Source organism: Columba livia, chromosome 9 (genome assembly GCF_036013475.1).
Source record: "Columba livia isolate bColLiv1 breed racing homer chromosome 9, bColLiv1.pat.W.v2, whole genome shotgun sequence".
Classification (NCBI taxonomy): domain Eukaryota; kingdom Metazoa; phylum Chordata; class Aves; order Columbiformes; family Columbidae; genus Columba; species Columba livia.
In genome coordinates this window covers 2,760,759-2,781,790 of record NC_088610.1, presented here as the reverse complement: position 1 = coordinate 2,781,790, position 21,032 = coordinate 2,760,759, and the positions used below count along the sequence as shown (strand labels likewise).

At 38.1% G+C, this 21,032-nt stretch overlaps 1 long non-coding RNA gene across 2 annotated transcripts in view; it reads right to left on the bottom strand.

Moving 5' to 3' along the window:
• LOC135580229 (uncharacterized) overlaps positions 1-21,032 on the bottom strand; it is a 112,098-nt gene that overhangs the window by 19,126 nt on the left and 71,940 nt on the right. Inside the window, exons 1-3 of one of the 2 annotated variants that reach the window (XR_010474578.1) lie at positions 10,147-10,993; positions 6,929-7,105; positions 493-564 (exon numbers count right to left, since the gene is read on the bottom strand). This is a non-coding gene — a long non-coding RNA (uncharacterized LOC135580229). Of the gene's footprint in view, positions 1-492; positions 565-6,928; positions 7,106-10,146; positions 10,994-21,032 lie in introns of those variants that run through there. The other variant, XR_010474579.1, reaches the window with a different exon arrangement.

Below are 21,032 nucleotides of genomic sequence, written 5' to 3'. Positions count from 1 at the left end.
ATATTTATTTCTTGTGCAATCTCCACTAAAAAAGAAGCACAGCTTTATAATTTTACTTTTTTTAATACCCTTGCTCCATTTTTTCCTAAATATATCCAAGAAAACAGTTTGCAGCCACTGTCCTATGGTAGGTTTCATTTGCTCTCTTCTAAACAAATTGAGGAAATAATTTAATCTGAAGTCTACTTTTCTACCCCTGGAGAATGTTCTCCTGTTTGACTCCACAATGTTCTTTCTCCTTAACCATTCTTTCTGTTGAGAAAAACAAACTCACGGAATTACGGTCATATCGCTTTTAAAGGTCAGCATCTCTCTTGGCTTTTTTCCATAGATATGGCGATAAAATGCATGTGGGTCAAGACTGACAATGTTCTTTCATTTGTATTTACTGGTTCTGTGAAAGTAATAGTTACAGAGTCAGCTGTGAGCTTGGCAGGGTAGTTGCTGTGTAATACCATAAGCATGTAGTTTTGCATCCTAGTACCTTCTTACCTTATTTCTGCCTAATTCAGTCCAGATGTGCGGTGAAAAAGAAGCAGGTGATGATTCCTTCAGCACAAGGAACTGCAGAGAAAAGAAAAATACTAAACCTACAGGGAACAACAGTGCAGCACAAAACTAAAACAAGATAGAGACAGCCAGGAAAACTGCTGAAGCAATGAAAACTTGCAGTAACTGAGAGAAGGAATAAATCAATACAGGCAACACGTAGATTTATGTTTGAATTCTGCCAGCCCCATGGAAATTAATATAAAGTGACACCAAAGCAGTAACACTGTAGTTTAAGCCAAGACAAGGAATGAGCAGCGTTTGTGCAGCACAGAGCCTGGGGCAGGGTCCCAGCCGGGCGATGAGGACACAACCCTGATCCCAGCACCAACGCAGACAACCAGGAACAGCAAAACCTTTTTAGTCCGTCCATTCATACCAACTTCTCCCACTTTTATTTTGCAAAATGTTATGCATCCCCTTTTCCTGACAGTGGGAAAAGCACATGTGGTTAACAGGATGATATATAACTTCTTTGCGTGCATATATAAGCCAAAAATGGGAATCCTGAGCATCCCTCACACTGTTTAAATGAGCAAAATGATACTAATATGTGTGTGTTCCTATCTCAACTATATCTACCCATCTCTCCAGTTCAGCCTCTCTTTAGTCCACCTAGTACAGCGTTGAGTGGTTAGACAGCCTTAGGTAGACATCGCCAGGACATGTTGGAAGAGAGACAGATAACTAAAAGAAAACAAAATATCACCTTTAGAAATTGCAGCTTACAGAAATGCTCATGGGACTCACCTCATCCAGTACATTACTGTGGTTCCTTGGGGAGTGCATCTGGTGACCATCACCCATCACCACCCAAGCAGTGTAAGAACAACCAGAGAAGTTCCCCAAGCTCTTCCCCAGCTGCCTGTAGGGTTGAGGGTTCAGATGATCGCATTTAAGTAATTCTGTTACCAGATAAATTCTCCTTTAGCAGCCTCTAATATGGATTTCGCTGTGACAGGGGCAGATAAGGCTGAGCATAGTCCATAAACTGTAGCCTCATGTGAAACAAAAACAAAACCAGGTACACTGTACATGTCAAAATACTCTTGTAAATCAAAGGAGTGAAGATTTTACACGGTGTGGGAGCACTTTTTACTCTTATAAACCTGATTATCAATGTGGACACTAGATTTCTCTGATTTGTAGTTTGTACTAGTCCCTCTCTTAGCACAGTGGATTCTACCATGATTCCTCATTCTGCACATGGGTGTGCAACATCTCCCAATGCTCTGAGTGTCTGTGTAAGGAGCAAATACACCTCAAACATACTTCAAAGACTGGGCGTGGAGTTTTAGAAAAGTCATGTTGTAGCAGGCACTGCAAATTTGAAGATTTATCAACAGTTTTGAGCTATTTCTGGAGGAGGAGAAAAAGGTTGAAACAGTTGTTAAATTTTTACAGTTTTTATGAGAGCTGTTATTTAAAATTTATTTCACTCTCTGAGCTTTTTTGTTTATGATTTCTAAACATTTGTTCACTTGCTTAATTAAGGAAATAAATATATGAGTACCAAGTTGGTGCCTTTGCTCGGAGGTGTGGGCACTGGATTGCAGAGGGTTTTGGCACATTGTGGACTGTGACAACCAGACAATTCTTGGGCTGCTGCAGCACTTGGAAGTTGCCAGCTCAGGCTGGAGGCTGTGATGGGCTCCCAGGACCTGCTGGGCTCTGCCCAGAGCTCACAAATGTGAGATACCATAGAGGGGAAAGGAAAAAATGGTGTTGCAGACACCCAGCAAAGAGGCAAAATCTGTGGTAGCTCCCCTTGCCTGGTAAATTAAGATGTTGCATGCCCCGTAATACACTTCCCAGCTCTTTCTACAAGGTAATCTTGGAGAAATATTTAAACTGTCCATGCTTGAAGAAGTCATTGATCTAAAATCAGAAATAACCGACTGAAGTTTCTTCCCTTCAGCCCAAGAGACTGAGGTTTCAGCAAAACATCCAAGTGCAAGCGATGCTGTCAGACGACCTATACACCACTTCACTTTTTTATAGCCAAGAATTAAGATTTACAGAGTTCAAAAAAATAACGCTTTAACTTCCCTAATCAAACCCCAAACCACTAGACCTGAGCATTGTACCTTCCCCCTTCACCAAAGAGCTACACAACATTCCCAAGGATGTGAATAACTTCAATAGAATCATAGAATCATTTCAGTTGGAAGAGACCCTCAGGATCATGGAGTCCAACCATAACCTAACCTAACTCTAGCACTAAACCTTGTCCCTGAGAACCTCGTCTAAATGACTTTTAGACATCTCCAGGGATGGTGACTCCATCATTTCCCTGGGCAAATGAGTTGGACTGCTCAGCACAGCCCTCTGTGCAGCTCACATGCTGCTGGAATCAATAAGAAAGATTTCCTCTAATAGATTTTGAATAGGGCTGGAGCACAACACTGGGCTGCCATGCTCCAAATATGGGATACACATCAACAGAACATTTTTAGCACCTATAAAATAAGAAAACAATGTAGAACATATGTATTTCCTTAACTGCAGCAAAAAGAACATAAAAATATTAATTCAATGGTGTGAAAATCACTGATTATTACTAATTTCTCTTTTGTGCTTAGCTTCATTCTCTCATCCAGCAGCTGCATGCTCTTTACCATCCACGTCCATACACGCATGTACGCAGAGATATGTATGTACAAACACAAATGCACATTTTTATTTCCGCACCACAGGCTAACATGACTTCTTTGCCTCTTCAATAACCAGGTGCCAATGAAGGGAATACGCCTTCGCCAAGGCACCGTGTTCTGGCTCCGTTGTTCACTGCAATTGTGCAGCTGGATGTCACTTCCGATTACCAAGTGCTGTCCAAAGCACAACACAAGCCCAGCAGACCAATTTCTGTACTTTTTTAGTACTTCTACATTCACTGGCACTGCATGAGCTATAAATAAGTACAGATATTGCCCTAATATATTTAGGATAATATAAATCTGAAAAAACAGTCTTTCTTCTGCACTAGCAATCCTATCACATTCTGAGCAAAAATAAACCTTCAGGGAAAATTCTTAAAGACTGGAGGATGGGCTATGTATGGAGAATCTGACTAACTAATGAGTAAATAGGTACATAAACTACATATAAATATTTGATGAATGAGCTGAATTAGGAAAAATATAGGGTAACTTATTGGGGTATAGCTTAAAACAATGTGAAGAAATCTACTTGACAGTGAGACATAATAGATTGTGGAACAGTCTTTCAAGGGAAAAGTATCAATCCTGTAATTTAGATAGTTTAAGATATGATTGGAGAAAAATACCAGAAAACTACAGCACGCAGCAAATATTCCAGGATTTAAAATACATTATTTGTATATGGATACTATATGTATTAATATATTGTATATAACTTGAAGTGTGCAGAGAAGAGGCTTCTCGAGTCAAGCTTATTGAGATCCTAAGTGCAGCAGACCTTTTTCTCATCATAAGAACAAGAATATTTTGAGGTAAACTTGCATTTTGTAGCCAGGGGCATCATTTGCAGGTGACTGAACAATCAATTAAAATAGCTTGAGTAGGTTTTGTTGTAAGTTTTTCCATATAACCAGGTCATTGCTGCTTATTCACTGCTTAGGAGCCTTTCAGGCATTAACAACACAAAGTTTTCCTAAAGACTTCCAGTACCGTCTTATGGATTTATATTTTGTGACATTGGTCAGCCTTAGCAGTGTTATAGATTTGTCTGGCTAAAAGACTTTTTATATCTTACTAATTAAAATTTAGAAATTCAATGCAGACCATATAACCACCACAAAATGCATCAATGGCTCCTCCATAGCCTTAGACCTTTGAGTCTTTGGATAAAGTGAAAGACGAGTCGGTAGAACTGAACTGAATTCAGGATCGATAGTTTGATGAGACTTAGGACAGTCCTGTTTACCTCACACTGTTTCAAAAGCAATCAGTTCTTGGCCTACACATTATTTATAGCCCCTTTGCTATGGTTATTTGCAATTTCTCTGTGCTGCTCAGTTACACGTTTTGATGAGCTCCAGCCTGCTGTTTCAGCTTCAAGCCACTGTTCAGTGTGAGCATGTTAAAGTAAGTTGGAAACTCCATAACCACAATTACCACAGTTCTTTATTAACATTAGTGTCTGACAATTGGGTTTTTTTAGGATAAATATTTATTTGTCTGAACAAATGCACTTACGCATAACTGTGTTCAGCACTGCTATGATTAAGGTGCTGCTTTTTTTTTGTTTTTAAGCTTACCTATTCAATCACGGAAAAACAATTTTCTCACTGGTGGCGAGTCAATCATCCTACAAAATTCATAGTTAATGTTTGATTTTTCATAAACTGTTCATCAAACACTTGTGAATAATGAATGCACGACTTAGGATCAAACGATATGTAAATTTAGGGCTCGACTCAGCCAATAATTTATTTATCAAGAACAATTTAAGCAGTACTGTCTAAAAGCAGCAAATTAGTTCTCTATTAAAAGCCAACTGGACTTTCTGACTGTGCATAAGTGTTTGCAAAACAGGGGAAGGCATACATGGCCCTATACCCCAACCTATTTATCAGAATATATTCATAACTCCACCTCCCATATTGTTCTGGTGTAACTTAAGTTCAGTTCTCATTTTCATTATAAACATTTGCAGTGGGTTGGAATAATTTGCTGTAGAGCATCCCAAGCTGTCTGCTTCAATGCATTGGATTTTTCCTCCATGCAATTGATTTAAATCTTAACAGACATTTTTGTAGTGAGGCCAAAAAACAAAACCACATCTTTCTCAACACTTTCTCTTTTTAGAGTTACACTTCAGAAAAGAAGAAAAACAACAACCCCACCTTTTGTACATAAATAATTATTCACCAATTCTCACAAAAACAATGCAAAAACCAGTACTGGTTGTACAGGTTTTCACAGCCAAATATTTCAGGTTTTGGATAGGGTGATTGTGAAGTATCTCACAATGGGTACAAAGGTGAAATCACCAAAGTCACTATAATATAGCTTTTCTAGAAATGTAAGGGTGTGCAATCTACTCTGCTTTCTAAATTAGACTGACCAATATATATATACACATATAAAGGTTATAAAAAAGACCAAGTAATTCAGGCTCAAAATACTATAATTTAGGTCTTAAATGTGCAAACTTAATCTCTTCAACGTCAATTGAGCTGCCTGTGTATTCAGGGATACCTCACATGAAGGAAGGATTTCTTTCTTACTTAAGAAGTGATCAGAAATAGGGATAGAGGTGAAACCACAAATTTCACATATTTGGGTTTTCTGCCTAAACACAGCTGAAGTTTGTTCAGCTGATTTCAGGAAACTTGTCAGATTTCTGAATTTTGTAATGTAGATGCTATCTTTTAATAATTTTAATTTAATAGTTAAAATCTCATCCTTGCATTTACAAAATATAAGCAATTAAAGCCCCATGATTTGGTTATGTCATATATCACATGTGTAAAGTGTTCCAGTGAATCACTGGGCACTGAGATATGCAATGACATGTCTAAAACTATTCCCTTCACAGTTTGTAAGAAAAAACTGGAATTGAAAACATTTTTACAAATCAAACATATTGGTTAAAAATGTCAGTCTCTATCAAATGAAATATTTTACCCAGCATTTGACAAGTTTAAGTAAGATTTGTATGTCTGTTTGGGTCATATTTGAAACCAAAATTAGTTTTGAACCAGAAAATCAGGTTACAGCTCTTTGCAGAATGTCAGAGGATCACTCTTTTGCAACTGTGCTGCCAAAAAAGAAAAGGCGAAAACCTAAAGAACTTGCCAAAGCACAATCTTTTGTACAAAGAGTTTGTAGATTAGAATTTTTTAAATGGAGAGTTTCTATTTGATGTGTTTCACCTGAGTACATTGTATTACTCATAAAGACTCAGAGTGCCTCATGGTCCCTTCAGCCCAGTGGGTTGTGGAGCCATCTCAGGTACCCAGCTCAAAGCATCCTCACCTCTCCACATTATATGACCTACGTTCAAAGCACAACATGTAGCTACATGAAGTGAGAACTAACAGTTCTGGAAGCTGCTATAGGCAATGTTCCCTCAGTCGTTCTTTGGGTGGAGGAAAGAAGGAGGAAAGCTTCAGAGCCAAAGTTGTTATAATTAATTTTTCGTGTGTGCGCTTTACTCATACAGTCAATTTGTCATTGAAGGGTGTAATTTACTCTTCTCTCCACAGACTTTTGAACAGCAAAGTAAAAGACTCTGGATATTGCAAACTGTGCAATACCGATGATAATGCAGAAAAACCAGCGCTCTTGCAAACCCTCCCATCACTTTGAGTCCTTTCTTCCAGCTGGGCTCTAAAGGAACTTTCCCTCAAAGGCAGAAGAAAACTATATACAATTTTAAACCTTTAGCTGACCTCTAGTTTCCAAAGGGTTATGCCTTAAACCTTTGGGTCCTTCCAGCTTTCTTCTTTCCTGTTAGAACTTCCCTTTCAAGCATCCTCCGTGCCCCCGCACAGCTCAGAGTGGCTTCCACGTCAGCTATCTCCTGCTCTGCTGGGAGCCTGTGCCGACGAGTGGCTCTCTGACCTTGCCTTCAAACACAAAAGAAAAAAGGGATGAAACCAGCTGAAGCAAGAGGAAGAGTTGTAGTAGGCAGCAGAGGAAAGAGTGAAAGACTACGATGATGGCGTATCGGTGCAACTGCAAGTTACAGTGAAACTCATGGCATAAAAAACATTTTAACCCTGTGTCTGCAATGCAAGCCTGAGATATTGTCCTTGTCATGCCTTATAATAGATTTCTTATCCTCAAAACTATACTGGAACAAAGAGAAAAACAATCACAATCCCATGTTGCTGGTCTGTTAAGAGATTTACAGAGTTTGTTTCTATAAATAAGGAGCAAACTGAACTTGGAAATAGTAGAATGAAGAAAGGTTGCTAAAGGTACTGCTGAAAGGATAGAAGCATTTTCATATCTATTCAACTTTATTGCATGAGCCGGATTACAATTTTAGAGCCATTCTTTAAAAAACAGAGCTTCTTGTAAACAAGATGAAATACAAAGATCAACTACAATATTAACATTTATACTGTATTTAACATAAAGGCTTCTCTGGTATATCTCAGAAAACATAGAAAAAAAGGTCTTACGAATAAAGGCCTTAATACTGTTTAACCATAAGAAGAAGGTAGGAGAGAAAGGATCAGGATTATCTATTGAACATTTGTGGGGTTATACACATTGTAGCGTCTTCTAAAAGTGCATCAGTTTTTAAGAGCATCTTCGGAAATCACATTGCACATCTGAATGCTTGAGAACGGTCAAATATGAGCATAACAACCCAGCACGCAATGATGAGTTCTCTCTGCCGTTGACTGTCTTTTCATTTTACAGCCCGAGTTAAGCACCGCTTCTTTGGATCCAACTGCACGTGGATGTTTTCTTGTCAGAGTTTATTTTCACAGTTATAATCCAAGTTTTTCATTCGTAACATCAGTCCATTGCTGATTAGGGAATATAACAAAAAAATAGGATGTGCGGAGGTGCATTTCAGTTTTCAATTCATTTGCTTGCTTGTAATTTCTCAGAAATTTGTTGCAAGAGAAGATGATTGAGGGATACATTGCGGTTTTGAAGGGGGTTACTTTAAGTTCTGCATTTTTTTCCCCATCCTTTGAAGCCTCACAGTCATGTTCTGATTTTCCAGAGTCACTCTGCCTTATTTTTACCTCGTGTGACTTGAATCAGAGACACTGCACAGAACTGTCACAGTTCAGCATTGCTGGAGGAGCAAACACTAGGACCATGAGGAGCTGCGAGAAGGGTGAAAAGGGCTTCGCTTCCCTCTGCACAGCACCCATAGTTTAAATTGTAAATTTTTTGACATATATGTGCACATGCATGCAAGAATATATTTATCTGTCTTCTACAGTTTTAAGTGTGCAAAGTCATCCTGTTATTTATTGAACACACGCATTGTTTAAGTATTGAAACCTCTTTCAAATCAACACTAGTCTTGATGCAAACTAACGTTCGCACTTAAAATTGAATGTTATCCTTTCAGGGCTTTTACTGAAAAGTAAGAAAGACCATTTAGAGAGAAAACGAGCTTAAGTTCAATTAAATATATTTACTGAAAATAAAGGTGAATGAAGTTGTAGAGCATGGAAGTATTCAGTTAAAGTTTTCTAACCTTGAACGCTGACCTTTGAAATTACATGTAACCATCTGCTCACAAAATCTATATATTTCTTGAGAACAGGGAATAGGAATAGAGAGCATGAATTTCCTAAGGGCTAGATTCTTGGGGGAAACACGACTAGGGAAGCATAACCAATAATTTCCTAGCCTGAAAAATATCTGGAGTTATCAGCAAAGATAGTGAGGGGAGGCTTTATGATGTGGAGGGCATAGCTGATTAGAAAACTCACTTTAAATGGATGCTAAAAACAGGGAGAGAAGCATCTTGGCTGGCACTCAAAATTTAAATAGAGCATAAAAAGCCGCTATTTTATTATTTCACAAGGAACTACAGGAAAGTAATCAAGAATACTTGTATACAACTTATTGTAGTAAAGAAAAATAGAAGGTCTGCAATTCCAGCAGTTTTATGAATGAAAGCAGTAATAAATCCAAAAATAACCAAATGAAATAGAATTTAGGAAGCTATTTTAAAGCAATTTGAATTAAACAGTGTATTAGTGAGCATTTGAACAAATATGTGTATTTTTATATTGCTACAGCTCTCGGCTGGGTATAAACAGCAGGATAAAATAGGAAAGTAAAACTCTTGGAAATCAAAATTACTGCATTTTATAATAGCAATTTACATTTACAGTATTTATTGCAGACATTTGAAATAGAGACAGCTGCTGCTTTGAAACCTGTTTACTATAAGACATTTCCTGAAGGCTTATACCCAGTCCTCAGTAAACTTACCACACACGGATGGCCCCGGCGCTTTATCAAGACACGTAGTTTTGTCCCTTTTCTCTAAACACAATGGTACATTTTGCTATCCTCGCTTCTGCAGCGCTGCAGGTTATGTTCAAAGGGGAAATGTCTTCTTTAGGATTATCATTGTTATTATTTATTATTTACACAGAAGAGCAGACAGACATAAAGAGCGGTTAAATTAAAGAAGCGTATGAGCTGGAATCTCAAGTTTCCTAACTGTGCTTAACCTTGACCGATGCAAACAGGTTGATGAGGGAGTCTCCATAGAATTGGGGTCCTGGCTGGACATTAAAGAGTGAACAGGGCAAAGAAATGCAGGGACAGACATCAGCAGAGCACAAGGGAGTTTAAATCTGCTCTAGAGTGCTGAACACTGGCTAACACGTCGCATCACGGAGGCACAACATGATTGCAGTTGTTTAGGTACTGAGGAAATAGATCATTAGGGAGGTTTTATGGAAAGAAGAAAAAAAAAAAAACAGTGAAAAAATGTGTAACGCTTACCTTAAATATTAATGTTTTCTCTTTCTGTCACATCTACCACAAGAATAAAAAAGCACATGACAATCGTGATGGAACTAAACTTGCAAACTGCCCTCAGGTAAACACTGCATGTGCATCTGGCCACACTTCACAAGAGATGGACTGGAACAGGAATGGTTAAGCAACTTACCTAAATTAATAAAAGCAGCATGTCCAAAGCAAGAAGTGTATCCCAAGTGCACTGTTTCTATGCTGTGCTTTAATCAGAGAGCTTTCCATCAATATAAACAGGTAAGTATTAGTCAGTCTTGCACCTCTGGCAGTGATTTCAGTCTGCGGAGGGAAGGTGTAAGACATCAAACAAAATCCTCTGATGTTGGTGGGAGCAGTCCACACTTAGTTTGACACGTGTAATTAGTATCTCAAGGTGCAAGGTAGCGAAGAATCTTAGCTACAGCCTTTGTAAGAGAGAACAAAGAGCTGGAGATATGCTTATATTTAGCCTTGATGTACTTTCAGTTTTTAAAGCAAACAGAAGTGTTAAATAAATCGCTATGAATAGGTTTGAAAGAAAGTGGGAGGCCAACCAGAGCTAGCAACTCTAAACCAAAGGACTGAAAGAGATAGATAAGAGGTTTCTCTATACTTTGATTTCTTCTTCCTTTATCTCTCACTGCTTATTAACCTTCTCCCACCTGCCGTTTCACCCACATTTCCATAACACTGCTGTCCACACACAAGATTTGGCTTTTCCATCTGCTACAACTTGCCTCTCATCTCCCATTTCCCTCCAGGGCTGGAGGACAATCCTCCTGGAAGGCAGCTCTGCTCCTTCAAAAAGGGACTCAACTGGAAGGCTCATGGTTGAGGGCATGTCCTACAACTCCATTTTCCAGAAGCATCAACGTTTTATTCCCTTTCAACATAAGGACATATTCCTGACTTGCTTGTGGCCTTGCCAGCTGCTAACCCTATGAGGGGCAGTGAAAAGTGCAAGCAGAATTGTCTAAGTTTCTCCTCCACAAATGTTTATCATGCACAAATCAAAAAAGAACCCTGAAAACCCCATAAAGAGGCCAACAGTTGTCAGATTAATTTGTCTCACATTGCTCAGCCAGACATAGTGCCTTAGAGCAATTTGAGGGACAACAGGATCGTGAGGCTGCACTTTTCTTCCAGCAGCCTTTATGTTTCATATCTAGGAGGAAATCTGTTGTGTCTTAAAGATCAAGAATTGAAACTTTACACACTTTACATGAGACCTCCACAATTAGTTGTCTTCTTCCCAGGAAGGCTTATTTCCTGCAATTATGAATGGTGTTTGGCTCCCTACTTTCAAACCACAAGAAAGTAGAAATGGGGGGACTGGAGGGAAAAGGTGATGAAATAAGGAGAACAAAAATTTAGGCTGAATAACAGGAGAAACTTCTATCTCTTAACAGACAGCTACAATAAACTTTGAAATAGCAGATTGGTCAAAACACTGGAAATAAGCTATAAACAACAACTTTTGAACTGACAGGAGATGAACTTGTAACTGAGGAGCTTTTATCCATCTCTAACTTCTGATTGTATCAAAAGAACAAGGAGAGGGTGTGGATATCAAAGAAAATTGCTTTAGGGAATTTAATCTTACTATTAACTCTTCATCCAGAGGGGTGCTACGAAATAAAAAAAACACCTCCTAGAGCTGCCACAATGCTAAAATGAAAAAGAAATTCTTATTTGGAAGAAAATACATGTCAGATGTTTATAAGACAGGAGCAGACAATAACATAAGAAAGTCAGATTTTAGAGGATAGAAATGGCTCTTGTGTAACTGGAGACCAGCAGGAACCTATGACAAGCAATATATCTTTGTTTAAGGATTAATTGCCACCTTTCAGCAACACAGGGTTCCCATCAGTAGGAAGCTTGAAGAGAGGGATTTCTTGAAAGGCAGCATTATCCTTGTGATGTCCCTGTGGTTTCAGAAAGGTAATTGAGCCTTCTGAAAAGAGACGGAGCTTCTGTAAGTGGTACTGTACTGCCAGGAAAAACCTTTTATGCACCAGTAGTTCATTTCTGTTGAAGGATTGTGTCATTAGCATATAGGGGTATTTTTTATATACGGAATATCAAAGCAAGGCGACTTCTAAGAGCTTACCTTGGAAAAAAAAAAGGAACTCAGTTAGTCTGGAGGGGAGAAGCAGTGTTGGCTTATATACTAAAATATTACGATGTTTGGAGGAAGGCAGAAAATCACTGAGGATATGTTCCTGAGCATCTTTTGGGTATTCTGCTTTCCCTCCTTACCTTGGGGCTGGCTTGTACTGCCTGGGGACAGGCCTTTGTAAGGGACAATAGAAGCTTTCCCGTACAAGTTTTCCCATATTTCCAGTGCGTGTCTGTACAGTAAACAGGCTCACGACACCAAAGTGCATCCAACAATAGTATGGCCTCCTTGCAGAGCTATGTCAGCACATCTTTTCCATGTACGTGTCCCTGGGATGCAGGAGGAGAAGATCCTGAAGTTTCAGAACAGCAGGAACAAACTCTCATGCAGAAGGGAAAAGCCAACAGAAATCTTCCTGCTTCTCATAAGAGCACATATTTTTAAGAACCAGACCTCCCATAGATATGACACAGAAGACAGGAATGTCAAACATAATTTACCTAAACCAAAGCCAGAAAACTTAAAGTAACTGGAGAGGAAATCTATTTTTAGCACTTCACAGATTTCACTTAGAATACCCCCTTCCAAAACAGCTCTCAGATTCCTCCTAAGAAGTGAAGTCACTCAAGCACCCAGGGAATTCTACAGCAGTAAAACGAGTCATGCTTCTCCTGCAACTTTTATGACTAGAACCGTCTCCTTTTAACCTTCTTTTTATTCCTTTCTGCTCTTCCAGTGACCTCAACTCTGTAATCACTGAAGACAGAAGCAAAAGCATGATGATTATACAGGTCTGAGCTCCACAAACCCCTCCTCCTTGCCGCCCCCAATATTCTTGCTACTGGGATCCCCACTGCTGAGAACATTCTTTGGATAAATTTTAAGAGTCAACTGTGTCAACTTCCTAGACTTTGAAAATGCAGTATTTTTGGGTTGAGATTAATATCTCTCACTTGGCTCCCTGGTCATGCCAGCTTCCCATGTAAGTACCTGAATTCACTTTCCATTTTCATTCTTCCCTGTTGAAATGAAAGACAAGATCAAAAACCACAGAGCTGATGTGTGGTTTGGTGCCCCAGGTCCCTGTCAAGAGCTAAGAACTGCGCCAAGACCACAAACTCATTTCACACAACCAACTAAACTGCAACAATATTGTATTGATTTTCACAGCTGTTAAGAGCCCTGGCTTTCAGATGGTATATTGAATTTAATATTCCCTTATGCAGATACATAATCAATTTGTAAGCTCAGAAATTTAATATCTTCCAACACTGGAGTAAATTTCCTGTATTGCAGAGTGCAAGGATCAAATCTCCAGCCTGTATTCCAGTCACTCATCTGTCATTCTGTGACCCACTTTATCAAGTTTTACATATACCCAAATCACACCCAGGTCTGAAACCCAATGACTTTTAGCATTCTGTTGCCTGTGAAGCTGAACTTTACCATTAACATAATCCTAAATGGATATCCCACATTTATCAGTAGATATACATTTATAAAATAGTAACATATTAACAGTCATTTTCTTTAGGAAGCTAAAATTGTGCTCTTAGCAGTGAAGAGGTATATGTGTTCATCCCCCTAAAAGTGAAAAAGTTGTTAATTTCCTCAGCTTTCCCATACAAAAAGATATTCTGGAATCACGCATGAAGGCTCTAATACAAGTCCTGTGATTCTTCCAAGCATCACATGTCATTTCAAGAAACATTAAACTATCATCCTCCAATCTTCAGTTCTTACAGGTTTCATCAAAATGGTGATTTGGAGTAAAACAGTGAACAGCAACACAGGTCCTATGGAAAGAGTTTTCAAAAATGCATGGTAGAAAATCAAAGTGTAAGATATAAACAACCAAAGCTGTGAAATATTGTATTGTGTCTTTAGAATACGGAGCAATGAAGCAATAAGTTACAATTAAATACCTCATTTAGCATGCTGTGTATTCAGAATAACAGCTCAATAATATAATGCAATAATAACTCAATAATATAATAACCAATACATTCCTCAGTAATGAATGTTAATGATTAGCCTGTGTATTAATGGCTAAAAATGAAACTGCTATGAACTTTTGCTCTGGTAGTCGGTAATGATGAATTACTCATATTATTTCCCATTTAAAGATTAATTGTTATTGCACATTGTACCTGAAGTACCCTGAGGTATATTTTTTCTTCAAACGTATGGGTAGAAATTTCTGGTAAAATAAATAATAATAAAAAAGAGAGAAAAAAAAAAAAACCACAAGCTTTTACTGTATTCTGAATTCACATACTGCACTGTTTTTTTAAAATAAGTTATTTCCACAACTGTTCACCACCCACATGGGAACCAACTGTTCCAAACAGCTCCCTGGCTGCTCCCACCTCTGAAACCCTCCCTGTACCCAGACTGATGATGAAATTTCCAAAGGTCTTTTTGAAAACCATTTTAAAATGTTTAAATTCCAGTTCCTGATTTAAATCCTTACCACCAGAACAGCCCAAAATAGATTTTAGCAATGACCGATATCTGTCCAGTGCCATTATATTCAACGTAGAAACCACATTCACTTCATCTATGTACCTGTCTTATGCAGGAATATATGTAAAGTTTGGTGTAAAATCTCTGTTTTAGTCTAAGAGGAGCAACTGCTAAGTTTTGTAGTCATTTTGCAGCCCTGTTTCCTAATGTGTACATTTTCACATCTAGTCTGTCTATAGCATCTCTCATTTGCCTGCAGGTCCTCCTGCCCACACCCTCACAACTGTGAACACATTGACTCATTTCAACCCAACTCATTGCTAAAGAGCAGAGAAAAACCCTAAAAAGGATCCTACCGAGGTAAAGACTGGAACTGTGAGAAAATTCACGTGAGAGCAAACCCATAAAAGATTTTTCTAACCATGGAATAGAAGTTAATTGGGAGGTAAAGTTACACTCTGATTGGTATTGAAATCAGTCACAAGACAGGTAGTGCTTCCTAATCCTGTTTTTGTTTATTGTAGAGTAAGGGACATTTTAGGGGGACAAAAGGGGAGAGTTTGGATCTATTTTTTCTGAACTTGTGTTTTCATCTTTGCCAAATTACAGACTTGTCATGGTTTACACACTTTTAATTTTTTTTCCTAAATAACAGCGATTAATTGTCATCTGAAAGTCAACTCATGAAAGGTACAGTTGGAATTAAAAGCGCAGTTGCAAAACTGAAAGAAGTGTTCTATGGCACAAATAAGGGATATACTATAGATTTCAGATATGCTTATGCCGATTTGGTAAATTGGAACTTCAGAAGAGCCTTCTGTTTGATCCAATTGGGACTATCACCTCTTGGTGTGGTATGCAGCAGGATGGGTGCAGAACCCACTAGTCTTCCCCAGAACCATAAAACGAATTTCAAATTTGGGTTCTTCTGCAGCTTCATAGCATATTCTTATTTAGGAAAACAGAATTTGTAGCTATGGTGGGTCATTGTGTCCAGGGCAGACGGGCACATTTCCTCCCATTCCTTGTCTATATCAAATCAGAGACTGGCACAACTACCATCATATTAAAAAGTAATTTGAATTTTACAGCCTATTTTGTTCATTTTTTGAGTTTTTCCTGCTTAGAGTTTGCTATAAATCAGTCTGTGCCCTTCATCTGAGATGTGTGAAAATTAGGCACAGCTGCGATACCACATTTCTTCAAGCTCCTGAGAATTAAAACTTTTTCTATTACATTTTTTCGGTTTACATTTTGTGCGACAGTAAATTTATTTCTTGGGCAGCCACTGAAGGGGAACCTGAAAACAGCATTTTTGGCTTTTAAACTAGTTCATTACATCAAAACATAAAAACCGTAAGCTAGAGCTAACAAGGGAAATACCTGTATTACCAACAGTACAAGTTTTCTACACTGCGAGATTCTAGTTGCAAAATGCTAAAAGTGTAGTAAATCTAAAATTGAATGTAGTACAAAGACATTAAGTTCAATGAAAGTTGCATTTAAGAGCCCATTTTCCACAGCTATGTTGCCTCTTGAAATCACATCAAATGCATCAAGAAATCCAAGTATATAAAAAAATGCAGCCTAAAAGGTAAAATCTACTGATAGTCTATGCTACTTTGCTTGATCCAAAATGAAATTTGAAGATGTGTTTGTAAAAGGCAAAAGTAATTATTTCAGCGACTAGAAATTAAACCCTCACCTTAGCTTTCAACCAAAGCATCTTCCTGCCCCAGTCCTCTCCTCCATTCTTTACTTCCAAAGACACGATGAAAGAAGTTTTCATAGGTATTCAAATACTCTCCAGAGCCAGGTCAATCCTCTTGCAAGACAGAGGCTTTGTGGTGCCAAGGCCAGACAGAACAAAGGAATATAGATATGGGATGGTTGTGGATGATACAATGCATGAAGGGAATATCAAGCTTCCAAGAAACCTTATTTAAGGTGTATATGTGGAGGGTCAGAGTGACCTCCTCACCTCTGCATCAGCAGGGACAGCAGTGCCAACCTAGAAAGAGAAATTCACCATTCTTGTGAACATAAAGGAAACCAATAGACCCTTTATGATACGTGGCAGCTCTCCTGTTTTGTTGCAATGTAATAATTTCCTGCCTCTTTCTGAAGAATGGCTCACAACACAGATCAAAGAGAGAAAAATAGTTACAAGAACTGTCCTGAAAAGGCAGCTTTATGCATTTTAATACAAGCTTCTCAGAACTCAGTAGTATGGCTCTTATTCAGGCTGTGATCACTTACCTACAAGACCATTTCCATGGGCTTGCCCATGGCAACGTGAGCACCTTGGCTGCAACACCATGGGCTGCAGCAGTTTCATTTCTACTGCCTGTAATATCAATAATGCACAGGAGGAAGTATTTAGAATTCAAGCTTTAAATTTTTATTTCTGCAAACCTTTTTTTTTTTTTTTTTTTTTTTATAAACATGTCATTCCATTGCTTCCAAATCACTGTGCTATTTCTGCAGTTGGCAATATTCATGTTTTTCAGTAAGGACATGGTTTCTGAACAAATCACCAAGCACAGTTCCAATGATAATGATGTTTTCCTCATGCCATTTCTCACTTGGGGTGAAGGTGAGCATGTAAACCAGATGTTTTCCACAAAAATGAATTCCTAAACTCATGACCTAGCAAAAGCCACTCCTGTTTATCTTAGAAGATGGAGAAACATCCTGCATGATTTATAACGGCAGATACAGAACAACAAATAGAACACTGAATAAAAAAAAGGGGTTATCATTAATTTAATATTGTGATTTGTGAATACCTTTGCCATATTCACAAGTGTTTCTCCATCTACTCTAAACAATATCTCTAATTACTTTAACTGCTAGTAATAGATTTTTTTTTTAAATCATGCATGCACTGCAATTCAATCTGGTTTAACGACTCAAGTAGGGGAGGAGGAAAACAGGCAAACTGTCATTTTTAATGTATTATTTATGCAAATATATTATGCTAACCAGTAGACCCACTGTTTACAGACAATGCCTTATTCTTGCAAGTAAGAATGAGTCAAAATGCTTGGAAATGCTTGTTTATCTCATCTGCAAGTCAGATCAAAGCATCAGCTGTTTAAAACAGCTTACTTAGCACAATGAACCAAACTACATGTAGTGTTTCTGCACTGTTCTGATCCTCGCGAAAATATAATAGATTTTTACATGGGAGCGTACAGAGAACACATTTCAGTGCAAGGAAAAACACGGCCTTTTAAAGGATTGTAGAAACCTCTTTCTCTGTGCTCAGTGATCAAAGAAGAGAGGATTAAAATACTCTCAGTGTCCCCTTTCACACAGAGAAAAGTACGGAAACAACATCGCAAATGACAGCGAGTCCAACACAAGCCCTCAAGGCACAATCTGTGCTTGGCCAATGATTTTTCCCTCATTTTTCCAGCAAAGCAGTGTCTCTTACTTAGGCCACTTGTAGGATTTGATTATATTCTTTCAGACATTTTAAAAAACGGAAGCAGTTTTGGGCAATAATACAAAATTAAACTGCTGTTTCCAAGAGTTTATGATTTCAGGATTTAATCATGTAAGACTAAATATACATAAATAACTTACACCCCTTGTATTTTAGGTCACTGCAAATCACCACACGAGAAATAAGCTTGTAGTCTGCAGGCTTTGAGAAACTGTGGCAGATGCACACATTCAAACTTCACATCTAAATAGTGACATTCCTGCTGGTGGCAGCCATCCAATATGTCCAGGAGAATTCATACACTTGCAGATACTATCCTTGAAGTAGACTTTTTTTTTTAACTATCATTTACCTGCAACATGACTATTTTGGGAATCTTTTTGGTGAAAAGTGCACCAAGACATATGTGCAATCAAACAGGGAGGTGGGTCATAAAAGACACTTGTAGAAATAACGAATGGAATTCAAAAGCAAAAATAATGATCTTCCTATGAAAAACAACTCCACCCCAGCAGTGGACATATTCCAGTTACTAAAGAAACTACGATTGAAGAGTTCCCTGAGAAAGAAGTCTCATGTGATAAGCAGTTCTTTCTTAATCTAATTTCTTCTTCCAAACCTTGCATGATGTATTAAATGCAAACGCTCTTTGCTGATGTTGCCAGAGGACAACCAAAGGTTGTCATTTATTTCCCCCTTCACCCCCAATACAGAAATTGCACCAGTACCCCCAGGTAAAGTTTGTCTATCCTGATCTCTCCTGCCAATTGAAGGGCTTCTGAAACTTGCATGAGACGATTAAAAAAAACCCCTTATCTAATTCAGATGCTGTGTTCTCATGCTCAGAGAGGTCTGATTCTTGCCTTGGACATCAAAACCACGAAAGATAAGTGGCCTCAAAGGGCAAACAGTCATGTGGACCAGGACAAACATTTTTAAATTTCAGAAAATAACCAGAAAGCTAGCTATCCAAAGGAAGAATTGATGGAAAAAAATAATTTTTAGCCATCATTTCAAACCATTTCCAATTTGTGCCCAAATCCTAACTGTAGACCTTAACCTTTACCTTGAAGAAGGTCAAGATACAGGGCTACATATCCAGAGGGGATGTTATCCCCTTCTTTCTAGACTGAATTGCCCAATTCCAGAAGAGATCTAGGGCTGCGCAGTTTAGCGAACACCCCAAAGTATCTGTTCTCCTCTCTGTTTCCAGATTTTGTACAAACGAGGCATGGAACAGTTTCCCAATAACTAACACCACAACAGACTTAGAAGCTTTACGTTCTATTTCCTACCCTTCGGAAAAGACAAATTGTTGCCTTACTTTTATGACTCCAGAGAAGAGGATGATTAACTGAATCAAAACATGTTTTATCAGGTGTGTCTTGGCAGCTGTAACAACAAGGGTTATTTAGGAGCATCTAAGAGTAACATCGTGGAACAATGAAATTCAATATTTTGTCAGGTGTGTTACTTTACTATAGGCAGGATGAATGACTGACACATGTAGGGGTCAAAACACTTATTTTTATGCAGTTGCATATTTGTCTTCACCTGTTAGATTCCTCTCTCGGACTGGTGACATTCCAGATCTGAATGACAATCCCTCATAGTCTCTGTTCTCTCTCTCATGTTTTGAGCATTACAGAGATACAATGGGTAATCCAAATTTTTAAATAAGCATTTCAAGCATAATGCATATATAACTGTAAAATACATATAATAGTTTTATGCTTTCCTCTGGTTACGCTGTATTGTACACCACTGTATTTATAGCAATTTTCAAGAGTTCATAAAGTCAGAGTGTGCAGTACAAAACAACAAAAAAATTGCATTCAAGGCATCAATTTTCATCATTACTGAACCCCATTGAAAAGCCAGACAAATTTGTTTCACCACTTCAGAAGCACAGCACGCTGCTAAATATAATTCATAGAGGTGATTTACCTGGGAGTCGTCAGCAGAATTAGTTTTTTTTTCTAGAATTTTACATTCCTCTTGAAACACACGATGTCTTTGAATAGATCTCAAGGATTCAATGAAATAAATCAGATTAATCCCTTTTGAAAGGCAGCTCAAGGGGAAAGAGTATCAGTTCTTTATGTCAGACATTCACACATATCCAAGCGTGAGGATGATCAAGGGGCCCACAAAACTTGACTGGTCTTATTTCCTTGGCTGTATTAAAATTTTGCTTTCAAATCTTCAACATGATGGAAGACTTTAGATTTCTTTTTTTTACAGATTTACTACAACGATGTAAAATGAACCCACTGATTCAATGCCCCTAATCAGAACTCTATATGTTGATTCGTTTTCCAGAGGGATCTACTAGAATAGAGAACAACACTACACGTTTCAATGGGGTTTAATACATTGATGTAAAGTACATTAAATTTGATTGGTAAGAAATGAGATGACAAGAGGCCAAGGAGGACATAATGAGTGGTAGAAGTTTTGCTTCTAAAGTCAATTGATTCTGCAATAACAAACAAAGCAACTAACAGTAGCCGTCCAAGTAGCAATCAAGTGTTTGTAACAGCTGCCCCCTTAGGAAAGATGCCAGAGAATACCTAAAACTGCACAGAGTTTTCACCAAAATTAAAGAATGTCTGCTCAGCCTCGTCAAAGTTAATAGCAAAATGATCTGATCACGAGCTCTCATTGTAAAAATTATCCCCAATGTATTAAACATAGCTTTTCCTCATAGGAGCAGATCAACTTTTTGGTTTGAAACGTACTTCTACTCTGCATTTGTAAAGCACATACTGGCATTTTCGGCATTTGCTTTACCAAATCTCTAAGGATGTTTCAGGATGAACCCTAAAGTCTTTGAGAACAGCCTGAAAATAGCAGCTGAATATATTGTTAAAATCTCAAGTTGCAGTATATCAGTAAAGCATTTTTCACTTGGAGTTTAAACCTGATTTCTTTCGAGGGCTGATCTCGAATAGCAATATTCACCTCAACCACTTCAAGAAATGACTTTTGAAAAAAAAGCCAG